Source organism: Ambystoma mexicanum, chromosome 1p (genome assembly GCF_040938575.1).
Source record: "Ambystoma mexicanum isolate Mex_15411 chromosome 1p, UKY_AmexF1_1, whole genome shotgun sequence".
In the NCBI taxonomy this organism is placed as follows: Eukaryota; Metazoa; Chordata; class Amphibia; order Caudata; family Ambystomatidae; genus Ambystoma; species Ambystoma mexicanum.
In genome coordinates this window covers 782,977,822-782,993,657 of record NC_090921.1, presented here as the reverse complement: position 1 = coordinate 782,993,657, position 15,836 = coordinate 782,977,822, and positions in this window count along the sequence as shown.

Here is a 15,836-nt window from a genome sequence, read left to right as displayed (position 1 = left end):
ACTCCTGGACCAAGTCAGAAAAGCATGCATATCTACAAAGCTGGATCTTAGAGGAGCCTACCACTTGGTACGAGTAAAAGAGGGCGATGAATGGAAGACGGCCTTCCGCACCAAGTATGGGCTATTTGAATATCAGGTCATGCCCTTCGGACTTTGCAATGCCCCGGCCGCCTTTCAATATTTTATGAACGATGTCCTCAGAGAGCTCATAGATGTGTGTGTTGTTGTTTACATTGACGACATCCTCGTTTATTCTTCATCGGAAACTGAACATCAGAAACACGTGAAAATGGTCCTCGAGAGATTGCGTCAACACAAACTTTTCGCTAAGTTGGAAAAATGTGTTTTCAACGTGACTGAAGTTGAATTCTTGGGATTCATATTATCACCTAGCGGAGTGCGTATGGATTCAAAGAAGGTCGATGCAATTCTCAAATGGCCATCGCCATCCTCCGTAAAAGGTGTTCAAAGCATGTTAGGCTTCGTTAACTTTTACCGCAGGTTTATCCCCGAATTCTCTGGAATAGTCCAGCCCATCACCGCCTTGTTAAAGAAAAACAAACGTTTTGAATGGTCTACCGAGGCGGAACAAGCTTTCCAGAATTTGAAGACTAGATTTATCTCTGCACCGATCTTAAAACATCCTCGCCCAGAACTCCCCTACATCGTTGAAACTGATGCTTCGAGCCTTGCCATGGGGGCAGTTCTATCACAAAAGGACCCAGTAACCAATCAGTTGCATCCCGTGGCATTTTGGTCCCGCAAATTCTCGCCTCCTGAAATCAATTACACTATTACTGATAAGGAACTTCTAGCTATCAAGTCCGCCTTTAAGGCTTGGCGGCATTATCTTCTGGCGGCCCGACACACCGTTACTGTGATTACAGATCACCGAAACCTGCAATATTTGAAAACCGCAAAAGCTCAATCCTCTAGGCAACTCCGTTGGGCACTATTCTTTGCAGAGTTTGACTTCATAATTACCTATCGACCTGGTACAAAAAACGGTAAAGCTGATGCCCTTTCTCGGATGGGAGTGGAAGAACATTTGATCAATCCTAAACCTGTACCTATCATTCCCGAACAAAGAATTCTAGGTGTAATCGCCACACAATCCATAGAGGAAGTTAAGGATAAAGCCAGGCTACTGGTAACTCCAGCAGACATACAGAATTGGCATCTGCAGGGAAAGGACTTTACGGTGAAGGACAACCTATTATATTTCCAAGAACGGTTATACCTGCCCAGCACAGATTTACAGAAAAAGGTAATCTCTTGTTATCACGATTCTTTAATGGAAGGACATCCCGGTATGACCAAGACCTCGGAAAAGATCAAGCGCTACTTCTGGTGGCCGTCTTGGAAAAAAGATATCAGAGACTTTATAATGTCCTGTGGAGTATGCGCCCAAAACAAGAGTCAAAAGGAAAAACCAGCCGGCCTCTTACGCCCTATTGACATCCCGCCTCGCCCTTGGCATACGCTTTCTATGGACTTCATCACCGATCTACCTCCATGCTCCGGATACAATACGATCCTAGTAATCGTGGACCTATTCTCCAAGATGGCGCATTTCATTCCACTCAAAGGCTTACCAACAGCAGCAACTCTGGCCCGAGAATTTCTCGAAAACATCGTCCGACTGCACGGTTTTCCTTCAGTTCTAATTTCGGATCAAGGTAGTCAATTTATTTCTCATTTTTGGCGAAGTTGCTGTCGGTCGGCTCAAATTGATGTGAGACTTTCGACCAGCCACCACCCTCAAACCGACGGACAAACCGAGAGGACCAATCAAACTCTGGAACAGTATTTGGGCTGCATGCTACAACAAACTGAAAAAACTTGGAAAGATATCCTTTGGATAGCCGAATATGCCTACAATAACTCTGTCCACTCGGGAACTGGGAAGACCCCGTTTTTTCTTTTATACGGTAGTCACCCTCGAACCTCGGAGTTGGATCCACTCCAAGATCTTGGAACACCAGCAGTAGACCACCTGCATTCTACAATCACCCAAGCCTTTAAGGAAGCCGTTTCTCACCTTCAAAGGGCTAAAGAACAATACAAGAAAGGAGCAGACCAACATCGGAAGGAAGCCCCCCAATATCAAGTAGGAGATCAAGTCTGGTTATCCACCAAATATCTACCTCTAAAAGGACCACGCACATTCAACCCAAGATAGCTTGGTCCCTATTCCATCACTACCATAGTAAATCCACTAGCGGTCAAGTTGGACTTGCCCCCTCACATGAAGATACATCTGGTCTTCCACGTCTCTCTATTAAAACCCGTGCAACCTCAAACCCGACTAACTACATCTCCAAAACCTATTCTAGTTGATGGAGAACTCGAGTTTGAAGTCAAAAGCATCCTGGATTCCAAGATCTCCAAATCTAAACTATTTTACCTGATTGACTGGAAAGGCTACGGTCCCCAAGAAAGATCCTGGGAACCTGCAGAATATGTCCACGCGCCTCGTCTAATCAAAAGATTTCATCGAACATTTCCTAACAAGCCCAAACCCCCAGAGAAGCCCGGTTTGGGAGGGGCCATGAGGGGGGGTGCTGTCATGATCTCTGCTTCCAAAAGATCAGGACTTGCCCGACTCCCTTGGAAGCAGACCCATAACCCCAGTTCCGAGTGCCAGCCAGTCCCAATTGGGACCTTTTGGACCATGTCCTGGCGCCAGTGGCACCAGGCTCATAAAGATGCCCAGTCCCAGCGCTGGAAGCGCCGGGCTCATAATGCTTGGGTGGACTTACCTGCAGCAGACCATGCTGCTTACTTACCTGCCAGTTGAACCCCTGATCCTCTTCTGTTTGGGACTACTTTTCCTGTTGGGTGGGGCAGGAGCCACTCCCTAGGTTCAGAACACTGGAACTCTTCTGGAAAGCAGGAACTCTTTTCTTACCTAGGCGTGGCTGTGGAAGGAGACACCTAAGCACTACAGGAGGCTATTTAAACCACACCCGATGGATGAATCTTGCTTTGCGTTATTCTGCATTCTCTGCAGCAGAACGCTCATCGTGTCTTCTGCTTCTGATCCTGGGCCTAAGGGAACAAAGGCTTACCATCCTGGAATCCAGTCTTCAGCAGCACCTGTAAAGACAAAGAAAGAACAGGTTAGCACTACGGTCTTCAGTGGCAGCGCATCTCTTACCTGGTCCATCGGCTGTCACCAACGCCTCGCGCTGCATTCCGGCATCTGAAAGACAAAAGCTTACCAGCTCTTCGCACGCTCCGGAGGCCTTCGGCGCTGCATCCCGCATCTGAAAGACAAAAGAAGGTGCGTTTAAAGACATTGGGCAACTTTATTACTCACGTGCCATTACTCCTTCCCACGCCGAATCCAGTGGGTATTCCAGCACCCTTCAGCTTCTCTAAAGCTCCGAACTTGTACCTGCAAGATAAAAGGGACAGTTAGTGCGCATCGTGAAGCAGGCTACAAGCGCTTACTTACGTGCTTCCAGGCGCTTCTATTCCTCACGTGGGTTCGATCCTCAACTCTCATCAGCCCGCCATCCGCCATCGCCGGAACCCTGCAAAACAAGAGATATCATTACAAAAGACTTTTAAGACATTTGAAGTGCCCAGAACTTACCGTTCATGCAGTTAACGACGGACAGCAATCCTCTGAGGTCAAGAGGCCTGCACCCTTATCCAGTGAAGAAACTGGTTACGGCACCCTGCCCCGAGGCAGATGGAGAGCTCGGCGTTCACTTACCTAAGGTGAGGGCGTTAACCTTTGGGGTTCTACAGGAGAAGAGAAAGGGAAGAGGAGAGAGGCACCCAATAACCCCAGTTCATTAATCCCATATTTTCTATCTGCAGACATCTTACTCTTCGAGTCAGACATACAGTGCACAGAGGTCCAGCCCAAAGAGCCAACCGTGTGTTACACATCACCTTTGAAGATACGGCATTCACCCAGTCAAGACCGGCGCCTCTGCGGGAATCAGGTGAGCGTTACAATGACCCACACCTGAGGGAAGCAGAGAGGCTTTAAAAGGCCCCCTCAGATGAGGACCATTCGATGGAGCTGTAGCTGGAGAGGTCGCAGCAGAAGCAGCAGCAGAAGCAGAGCACGGTTTTGGCAAACCAGGCAGAAGAGGGTGAAAAGAAGGGGCACAGGGATTTTAACCAAGCAGATTTCTACTGCCTGTTCCGAGAGGGTCCTGTTTCCCCTGCGGAGGTTGCACAGCGGAAGGCGTGAAGGAAGACTGCTTTTCCACATGTGAACCTAATTGCAGACAATACGCAACAGGAAGCGTGCCGGAGTCCGTGGCTGAGAAGTGTTGTGCAGCCAAGGGTCATGGGAGCGAGAGGAGCACCGTGACCGCATGGTGGTGTCAGAGACATCTTCACAGATGAAGGGTGTGTGCCCAAAAGAACACTGAATCAGTCCAAGTCCTGCACCACGCGAAGGAAACATGACGGAAAATGGTGAGTCTTACCAAGCGTTTTGAACCCTTGCGCGAACAAAGGTTGGGAACTGTATCCAATACAACCACTCACGTACAAGTGAAAGCTGTATTAAACTGACCAGAGATTGCCTAATCCAAGAGTGTAACAGGAATCGCCTAATCCAAGAGTGGAACAAGCATTGCCTAATCCAAGAGAGATACAAGTATTGCCAGAGCCAGGAGTGAGTCAAACATTGTTTAAAACCCAAAAGAGATTGACAACACAGCATACAGTTAAGCTACTCTGGTTGGCAGGAAGCAAAAAGGTGAATGCAAGGCTGTATAAAGGGGAAGCTTGGTGATGGTGATTGTTCCCTAAAGTTATATGACTCACATTGCTGAAGCCAAGAAGAGGAAAAGTAGAAGCATATCTTCAAAGGCACTTTGATTGTTGATGTGGCTGAAAGACAAGAGTGGCAAAGAGGCTGCACTTCTTAAAGGTGAATGTTCAGAGGAAGAGTGCCTTGCCAAGATGTAAAGTGTTGAAGCTGGAGTAAACCTTTTGGTTGTCAGTAGATTTAAAACTTCAAAGTCCAGTTGAATGTGGAACACCATGGGCCAGGCGAGAAGAACTGCATGCTGAACCCTTGCAGAGGTTAAGCTGGTATGAGAGTTACCCAAGTAGAAGAAGTGGCGCTATGAAGTCATCCTGACAAAGATATAAACTGTGCTACATAATGCTGTGAAGAGAAACTTAAAAAGAGTGCTGTTGAGAAGCTGTGTCTCTTTGTAACTGACAAGGAACTGTATTTCTTCTTTTGACATTTCTAGGTTGTGCCAAATAATTGTGACCCAGAATCTTATTGGTGAATTTGTTACTCAAAGAAGATGAAGAATTCTTTTGGTTGGTTGAACATTGTTTAAACAGATCTTTTCTTTTGACAAAGCGAAGGAGACGAGAATTGAGTTGGAACCTTCGTACAAACCAGGATTTCCTTGTTACTTTATGTTGAACATTGGAACCGAACATAACTTGAAACCTGGGGAAGGGGCATTCACCCAGGTTACAAAGAGAGACTGTGGATATATGAGAAATACGGTTGTTGATCTTTTTGTGAATTGCCATATATTTTCTTGTGTATGTTATGCTTAAGTGTGAGGGCCAGATATCCAAATGTTATCCGCCTCACATTTATGACAGCTCAAAGCCCCATGTGAGCCATGCTGAGGGCCCCCCTCCTAAGTTCGACAACAAAGCATGGGTTGCGCCAAACTGCAGGCTTGCCTGGTCCACCACGCATGTTCACACACAATTATCATTCTGCTACAGAGGCCTGCTGCACACTGCACTAGGAGAAAGATCTAAATATAATATGTATTTTAATCAAACCTTAAAGCTCTCACCTAACGTAGAAACATAGGGTCTGTGCCTGGCTCTGGGTACCCAAACCTACCAGCCAACTCTGTGCCTAGCCAGTAATATTACGTAAAATAATGATACAAAAAGAAAACATGAATGTACTGGCTCTGCCTGTATCACCATATGCGAACATTCTCTTGTTGACTTTGCCCTTACTGCCAGTAACTATCTCGGGCCACAGGAAGAAAGCATGCTATTGCTGGCTGCATAAATACTTGCCTAACTCCTGCATCACTGTGCAAACTTTACCCTCAACACCAGTAAAACATGCAAAGATGCAAAGCTACATTAAGGAAACATTTCCTTGTTTGGCTGCACAAATGCCTCCACTGACCATGTAAGAACACACATCATAGTGGTCTTGCCTTCTATGTGAGTTAAAAATGCCACGCCACAGAAAGTGTACAGTCTGCCTGCCAGGGGTGGACTGGGAACCAAAAGAGGCCCTTGAAATATTCAAAGTGGCCCCATATTACACATTTTCAGCAAGCCCAACCCTTTTCCTAAGGGAACATTTAGAACTAGGACACAAAAGAGGCCCAGGGTGCAGAGGCATACCGGGAGATCTCCAGAGATCCCTACAGGCTAGTCCACTGTTGGGGACGGACCCCCAGGTATGCCAGAGAGACACTGGAAGTCCACGGACTTGGAGGGCCCAACACCCTCCCTCAGGATACACGAAAGACTCAGTCAATGGCAAGTTCAAACTGCGGTTTATTACAAACAAAACCAACAGGGATCAGTGCAGGAATGGAAAGTATCCATGCATATCTCGCTCTTACTCGGCTTGTTTTACTTCCAAATGACATCAGCGCTTTGTCACAACCTGGGCCCCGCTCCAGAAAACCTATCGGGCCAGGTGATTGGGTATGGGTATGGGTATGTCTATTACCTATATAGGACATTATAGATATTGTTCTACTGGCCCTTGCATGTCAGGTGGCTGGCCTGCCCCATTCCCAAGTCACAAACTATAACATTGTTGCAGTGTTGTGGAGTTACCATTGGTTCTTGCCCGTTGCTACCAACCGCTAGGGTACTAAACTTTGATTGGTTAGAGCTGAAGTCCCCAGCCTGGGATCCGCAAAGATTCCCAGCTCACTGTGTACCTCTTCAAGGTAATAGGAATGATTATGTGTCTGCATTGTAACTTGTGTAAACCAACTTTGCTTATGAGAGTGCTCTCCTGACCGGCACAACTTGTGTTACACATTGTTGCATACTTGTGTCTGGCAGCCTGAGACCGGCTCTCCTTCCCCACTGCCGATCGCTGTCCATTGTCTGCTTCAGCCATGTCACGTGTTCAGAGACCACGAATTTGAGCTCTGCAGCTCTAAATTATGAGGATTTATTAGTATTTTTCTGCTGCTGGTCCCTTTGTCGTTTGGGGATTGGAATATCATCCGTATCTCTTGATCTTGTCTGCAGGTCCTGTTTCACACATCTTGCTCTCTCTCTGTCCAGCCTGAATTGGCTCAGCTTGTCTCTTGCTCAGAGGCCTGAGGCCTGCTGTAATTTTCCTAAACCTTATAATGTGGTTCCTACAGTGTCCATGCTATGCTACATTTCCATATGTTAGTCACACTTGGCTCTGTCAGGTCCCATATGTGCTCCTGCAGTTCCATAGGGTTATTCGCATGTAAGGATCTGCAAACTTTGCTCAGGATCTCTTGCGCCTTGCAGTTTCTGCATTGCTGCATTTGGCTAATGGCAAAATAATAAAATAATGATAGTATGTATATGTATCTGTCCTCTAATTACAGAACTGTACGCTCGTATTCTTCATGTATTTGAGTGTGTGTTTGTGTCCCACAGTGCGGATAGCACGTGTTTTTCATGTCTAACGCTGCTATGTTGTGGTGCCTCTAACGATGTCAGCAACATGGCTTCTTGTTGCTTTAGTCCAAGCTGTTCATATAGGTGTCTTTGATCATGGCCCGTGGCTCTTCATTCACGCATGGATGGATCTGTATATCGCTTGGTCGGTATGGCTGGCTGAGGGGATACCTCTCAACGTACTTGTCAATCATGGGTCAATTGGGAATTCGTCCAAGATAGAATGGGTTATTACGGTGTTTCTGGACTTGTTCCTTGTCATGAATTTAGTAGGGTCGGGGGGGATGATGGCAGGCTCCCCCATCCCCCTTCACCACCCCTGCTGCCCCCTTGCACTATAAACTTCCCACCCCAAGCACCCTGTAATAACATTTATCAACTTGACTGGCCCAAAAATGTCAGTAAAACATGTAAGAAAACATCCATGTTCCAATGCCCCTTGCACTGGCCCCAAGCCTGCACGCACATATTCATACACATTCATCCAAAAGGGATTTGTGGGGGTCCTTCCCTCCCTCCAATGTTAAATGTTTGAATAATGGGTTAAAATAGTGCATTATACAGCACACGGTCTGAGAAAAACTGGGTAAGAAGCCAGAGCATTTGCAATTGTTTTCATAGAGTAACTCCAATCCAAAGATCCAATACATGCAAGTCTGTAACACTGTACAGGAGCATAAATGCTTTGCTATAAATGCCATGCCGCAATAAGAAAACATGTCCAAACTGGCCGCACTATGTAGGTCTGTCTAGAAATGTAATAACACTTATCATGTTTGCTATAGCTTTGAAGATGCCAAGTAAACCATGCCATGCCACATTAAGACATACCTGGAATGGTTGCACCAAAATGCCAGTCTAACACTTATCATGCTTATTGTATCATAGATGTCCAGAAAGGTATACAATGCCACAGTAAGAAAAGGCTGTACTCAAATGCCAGTCTAGATTGTGTGAGGAGTCAGAAATGAGAGTCTGACACAAGTTTGCCATGTTTTTGGTTAAAGACTTTTATGAAAGAAAAGGGAGTTGGGAACAGGCCTCTCTGAACCTGCTCTAAGAGGATTTTCCCACCAAAACAAAAACGAAGGCACTGTCCGTGCCAGGATGTCGAACATAAAACTGTCTAGTGTCCAACGTTCTATTCTGATCCTCACACTACAAACTTAACTCTAAAGTGGAAAGGGTATTTGTCTTTAACCTTGGTTGGTTTGGAAAAAGTGTTCAAAAAGGAAGAATACATAATTTAAACAAACGTTTCCTCAAAGGACAAAGTTCTTGTTTCTAGAGGGTAGTTCGCTTCTCCTGGATTTGTCTTTACACCTTGAGATTTCATACACCATAGTTCTTTGAGGCCTCTTCTGGCCAAAGACAAAACCTGAACAATAATCCTTTGACTTTACAGTCTTTGGGCCTCTCTTGGCCAAGTACAAACTTGCACAATAATCCTTTGACTTCACAGTCTTTAAGCCTCTCTTGGCTGAATACAACACTTGTACGACAACTGTTTCACAACTTTGGTTTTCTTTCAAGAATAGTTCTTTGGGCCTCTCTTGGCCAAATATAACATTTGATTACAACACACTTTGTCTTCTTGCAATCTTCTTCAATTGCCTGGTATACTTTCCTGCCAGGACTTTCATATTACACACTTGACTTTGCCTGGTGTGCTGCCTTGCCAGGACATTTAATTCACACACTTGAGGTTTCTCTGGTGTACTCCCTTGCCAGGACTTTTGTTTCTCTCCACACACTTGTGGCTATCTGGTATACTCCCCTGCCAGGACTTCTGATTCTAAATATACCTTTTTATTTAATTAAAAGTTTTATTGGTTTCACAATACAAAAGAAATGAAATACAAAATCATTCTCTAATAAACATGAAACCTTTAACAGTATTCTCTTTAAAAAAAAAAAAGAGAAAGTAGAAGGAGCCATATTTCTCTGGCCCGAACCTTCCTTCTTCTACCACCTAACCAATATCATCTCTTTCACTCCATTCTCATGCTAGCAGTATGTTTTCAGCCCTAGCAACTGCGGCTATGTACAAAGAGTATCCAAATTATTATTATTATTATTATTATTATCTTTTATTGTTTGGTTTATATAAACCTTTTACAATTTAGCAACATTTTCTTACAAAATTACAGATATTTACAAAAACTATTCACATATATACATCCATTAAAATTGTTAAAAAAAACAAGCGAAAACGTCTTTAAAAATTCCATTGTAACAACTTATTTCGATGCATTAATTATTCAGATGGCTTTCACCTCAAACTAGTAATTCATCCTAAACATACAACTATAAGATTTAAAAAGCCCTCACAGCATTCTTTCTACTTCTAGTCTGAATTCCATATTGTGGTTTATGCTTTCTTGAACTTATGGCTGCCCAAGTCACATTCGTGGTAGCCAGCAGGACAAATCGGCCATCCTAAAGATTCATTCTAGGGAACATATGGTGTGTAGGAAAGTATGTACTTTCAATTTCAAAGATGTTGAATTACCATGTAACATATCACACCATAATTTATCTCTATCGACATTAGATATATCCCTTACGTACCTAGAAAAATATTCAATTCTTCAGTGATTTAAATTAGGGCACACCAGTAACAAATGCAACAGGGATTCTTTAACCTCTGGTTGTTTGCAAAATCTACAACCAACAGAACCTAGAGCATTAAGTTTTCTGACTACTAGTATTTCATTGCAGTTCAGGTCGTTAAATCTAAAACGCATCGTCCTATTTCTAAACATCCTTGAAGGGTATTTTATCAAATAGTTCTCTGGTTTTGGGAACCATTTCCAGTAAAATACCACTTGTGCATAAATTTTCGAGTTCAACAGTATGACATTATTCTCTAGCCAATCATATGCTTTTACTGTTTCTTTTACTTCCACTGGCTTGCTTATCAGGGTCTGCAAGGACAAACCCACACTTGTCAGTGTTTTTTCACAAGACTCATTTAGAGTCTGCATGAAGTTGCTCTTCTTGTCCGCTTTCAGGTAATAGTACAAAGAGTCACTTTTTGCCATTAAACATTTTCTCAACAATGCTAATTTTTTGATGTTCATAATACAGGCGATCGATGTTAAGCCCAACTAACTGAATTGGACATCTTTTGTTGGCATGATGTTTATCCTACATCGCAGGAGGAGATCTCTATATAGGGCAGATGGAAATTTACAAAGATAACCAGGGTGTTCATTTAAGCCCGTCTTCTCTGACCACCATCTGAATGAATTTGGCAGGTCTGACCCTCCTTCAACGGATTTTCCTTTAATAAGGGCACATCAACCTCTAGGAGTTCTAAAGTCTCACTCATACTCATATACCAGTTTACTAACAGTTTTTCTCTGGGATCTCTTTCAAGACATAATATAGAATAAGAGCTTGGAGGCTCTTGCATGATGCATCTCCTGAAGAACGAAATTTCCCTCCACAAAACAATGGATGCCATGGATTGTAATCGCAATTCTCTGCAAATTTTTGCTGTAGATAAACAGTTAGGCAGTCCTTTGCCAGAACTTTCCTTCCATTTGTACCCATATGTTTTTATTTATTTTTGCTAGGGTGTCAGCCCCATAGGTCAGAACTTGAATGACCTTTTGTCGGTAGAACCTTATTATTAGTAACATTGAAAAGGCCCCATAGCGTCTGTGGATGGCAATTCCCTGATTCATGAGAGCTTCCAATTTGGATTTTAGCCAAGCTACATGAGTGCTTTCATTAATATTTCTATTAATTTTTACCCCCAAGCATGTGACCACATCAACCACCTCCAAACATATATTGTTGACCTTCCATGAGAAACATGTTCTTTTCCATTTTCTGGCTGCTGACATTGTTAGAATTTGCAATTTCCCCACGTTCAATTTCATACCATTGATGTTAAGGTAGTCATTAAAGGCAACTATTCTCCTCTGTAGCCCGATCTCAGTTAGATCAAGAAAAACTATATCATCAGCATACAATAACAGATGATGTTTTGTGAGATATTCAGATCAGATATGTATATACAGAAGAGAATAGGAGCAAATGTACATCCCTGTTTTAGACCTCTAAATGTCCATATTTCTCTGTAGAGTCGACCATCGTTGCCCAATCTAACTCGAATAGCTGTCTCAGAGTATAAAGCTTGGGCTGCTTCCAAGATATCCACTGGGCAATCCCATGCTTTCATTTTGTCCCACAATCAAGTTCTATCAACTCCATCAAAAGCTTGATGGAGGTCTAAAAAGGCCATGAAGATAGTGGTGTTATTTGTTAAGGCTCTCCATTTCAGTTGGTTTAAAATAAAGAGGTTCAGCTGGGTACCAACTCCCTTTTGGAAGCCGGTCTGTCTAGGATCCAAAATTCCCCTCGGCTGAACCCACTTGTTCAGAACTTTAAGTACAAGTGAGGCAAAAAGCTTTGCCAAGGAGTCCAGGGGGGCGATAGGACGATAGTTTTTCGGATTCGTCCTGTCGCCCTTCTTAAAAATTGGAACTACCCACCCTTTCCTCCAAGATTCAGGGATTTTACGATTTTGCATTATCTGCTTGAATAGTGAGAAAGCAAAGCTGGCCCATGCCTCCGGGTTGCTTTTCATTTCACTGTTAGCAACCCCATCCGGCCCGGCCGCCCATGATGAGGTGAGGCTCTTAATCATTCGCACCAAATCTTCTTTGTCAAATTCAAACCTCCATCCCTGCGACACCCTATCCACCCCCTTCTTGGGATTTTGTAGCCGGGGCCATAAACAGCATGGTATAATGATTCACCCAGTTTTCTTCAGATACTCCCACCAAAAGGCAATGATTTCTATTGCCTCCGCTGTTATTAATTAATTCACATATACTACAGGAATTATTGCGGCAGATCGCTTGCAGCATCTTTTCTACATCTTGTTGTTTGAAAATCTGTATATGACTCTTTATCCAGTTTTTATAGGATTAGCTGCATTTCTCAAAAAGGCATTTTTTCGGAGGAGGAACACCTTTTTAGTTTTCTCCTTTCAGCTCGATAAATCCAGCGCCGTTTTACCAGTTCAGTATCATATGCATGTGCTGGGACTAGCTCAGATTTCCCTTTAATACCATTTTTTTTTAATAAATCCCACGAAAATCCATGCATATTTAACTAATTTATCATCAGCTGCCAATTCACGTTCTAACCGTTCTGCCAAAAGCAGTGTAATCGCCGAAGGAATCTTTAATCTGTTTAAGCCTCCATTTATTTCAATGGGGGGCATAAAAATTGGCTTCCCTCTTGCTTTCGGGATCTGGATAGTGACAGATAGAATGTCATGGTCACTCTGTCGAGTACGGATCACCTCAAAGTTAGATATCAATTGGCCCAGAAAAGGGGAAACAAAGCAAAAATCTAGGCAAGCAGCCTGAGGCCCATTTCTCCAGGTATTTCTCCCCGGCATGTCCCCTTTATAAGAGCCATTCACCAGATCCATACCATGCAAAGAAATCTCATTCATCCATTTCCTAGCCAGCCCCAGTAGTTTGTCCTGGCAAAACGGGATCCCCTCCCTTGACAGAAGGCGGAAGTTGAAGTCACCACAGATTAAAATCTCACATCTTCCGCCCTTAATCAAAAAGAGGTCCAATCTCCTCACAATCGTTTTCATCCAACTTTCAACCAGCGCACCCTTCATTCCCCTATATACATTAATCAATAAGAGCCTTAATGAATCATATTTGAAGGTCAATTCCAGTTCCATGATCTGTGTATAGGCATTGGGGGTGGAATGGGAGATTACTTTAATACCACCATCGGCCTTTATTAAAGTTAATAGGCCAGAGTAAGGTCTCCCTAACACCCCCTTCAGTGCTGGATTCCAATATACCTCATATCCATCGCAAGCCGGTTTTTCCCTCAGCCAAGTCTCATGGAGACAAATGATGTTATATCTCCCAAGTATTAGGTCTTTATCAGTAAAGAAGAATTCAAAGCCCCTGGTATTCCAACAGCCTAGTTAGTTTTAGCTCCTCCATCACTATCGGATCTAAAGTCTATACATTTTTTTTCACCAAGCTTCCAGCAATCCAGGACCAATCCTGATGATCTAGGGCTATTTTCCTTTTTTCATTCAAGTTTTGCTGGACTGAGGTTACACCCCCTTTATTTCTAATTGTGAAATTTCCTAACTGTGATAGTTCTTTTTTTGAGAAGACCCGTATTGTCGGTCTTAAGGTAGTTTCCACAACAGTCCTATCTTTTGGGATAGGATTAGAAGAGTTGATCCCATAGATTGGCTTTCTCACAGTTTTTTTCCCCCTGGTTCAGTTGGTGTAAACTCCTTCAGATCGTATCCCAGGGCAAGTAATCTTTCCTTTTGTTTCCATAGAGCTTCTTTGATGTTAATCTACTCTAAATGCAAGATTACTCTATCTCCTCTGTCTTCAGAAATGAATTCCACCACTCTGATATCTTCCGATGTTATACTTTCGAAGAGCTGGCACATGGCAGATGAGCTTCAGCACATTGCTTCTATTCAGGAGTAGCTTTCGATCAATATTTCTTCTTGCCAGTATTATTTTTAAATTATCCCTTTGATTAGTCCCGGTGGGTTTGTTCATATTTTCCTTCTTGCTCATGCGATGTTGCAATTTCAACCCATTTTCTGGATTGTTGTCCTTTTTCACCCTTGCCTCCTCCATGTTCGTTTTTTCTGTCGGTTGCTCTCTGGGTGACTTTTTATTAATCTGAGAGGGTCTCATTTCTTTGAGGGAGATCTTTTTCTAGTTCTTTGATTCCCATTTTCGGAAACCCGACTTTTTCGTAGGTAATAATTTTTTCTTTTTTCCTCCATCGTTCAAAATACTACAGATTGTTTCTTTATTTCAGTCTTAGAGTTTGCTTCTTTTCCCATAGGTCTGGTTGAATAATCCTGTTTATCAATCTCCTGCCAATCTGAGGCTCTTAGGTTGTTCCATTGCTCGTCTTCAGCTTCTTCAATTAATTCGACTAGATCGCTGAGACCACCCTCCGATTGATATGATATGTAGCTGCCGTTATCATCGTCATTCTCATCAACCGCAGTGCTCATGGCCAGTTTGCCTATTGGATCTATATCCAAAGACAGTTCTGTCCTTGCTTTTTTTAAAGATACTACTGTTTCTTCTTGTGGTGGATTGTGAATGTTCATCAAAAAGGCTCTTGACCCAGTCATTTTCTTCTTTGGCATCGCTTTCATATTTTTGGATTGTTCAACTCTACCCCAGTTCGGGGTGCTTTAAAGATTGAGAAGGCATTCTTTTTCAGGGGGTCAGTATTTATATCCTTTGCAACACTCAGTTCCTTGGGAGCCTAAATCACTTCTTCTTCTGGATTGATTATCGGGCTAGTTGGGCTAGGCTTTAAGTCCTTACGGCTTTGATCTAGTGCTTTCCAGTGGGCTCTCATCCATTTTCCGTCTTCAACCAGAGCTGTCATTAGTGTCATTTTTTCATTCAATTCACTTCTTGCTAGGTCACAAAGTCTTGGAGTGTTCAGCTTCTACATCCAACCATTCTTTCAGTTTTATTGTTAAGGCTTCCATGTTGTTCCGTTTTTGGTGCCAAGCATTTATTAAATTGACCTGATCTTGCATTGTAGAGTGAATAGATTTGTATAATTTACAGAACGGCGCTAAAGAAATCGTCAGCGCCGCCATTACTGTATTTTGTAGGCTAGCACAATCTTCCATTGACAAGCCACCATTCGGGCCCTTCTTCCTCTCTGAGAATGTATTAGAGGAGTCCAGGCTTGAGTCCTCTACTATGGAAGCATTATTGGAGTCATTGGGAGTATTAGAATACTCTTCCTCATTTGCTAGATCGATTTGGAAAGGGATCCTTGGGGAGCGATCCTTCCCCGAACTATTATGATAGCTTTCGGGGCTCGATTCCGTTGGAGGCAGTGTTCCGCTCTTTATTCCCATCGGGTCAGGAAATGAACATTCATTCCCGGGATGCATCGTCTCCTCCTCTGCATTTGTTTTGTTGTTTATCAAGGCCTCTGATTCCAAGGCTTAATAAAAGACAGGCTTTGCCTTCTTTGCTTCATTATTTTTTCTGACAATGCTGATAAATCTCTAGCTAGTTTGGCCACAAGATCTGTAATCGATATACCAGGAAGTGGTTGGCCTTTTGAGTTCTCTGTGCTGCTGCTCGATCCAATGTGCAAGTGGCCGG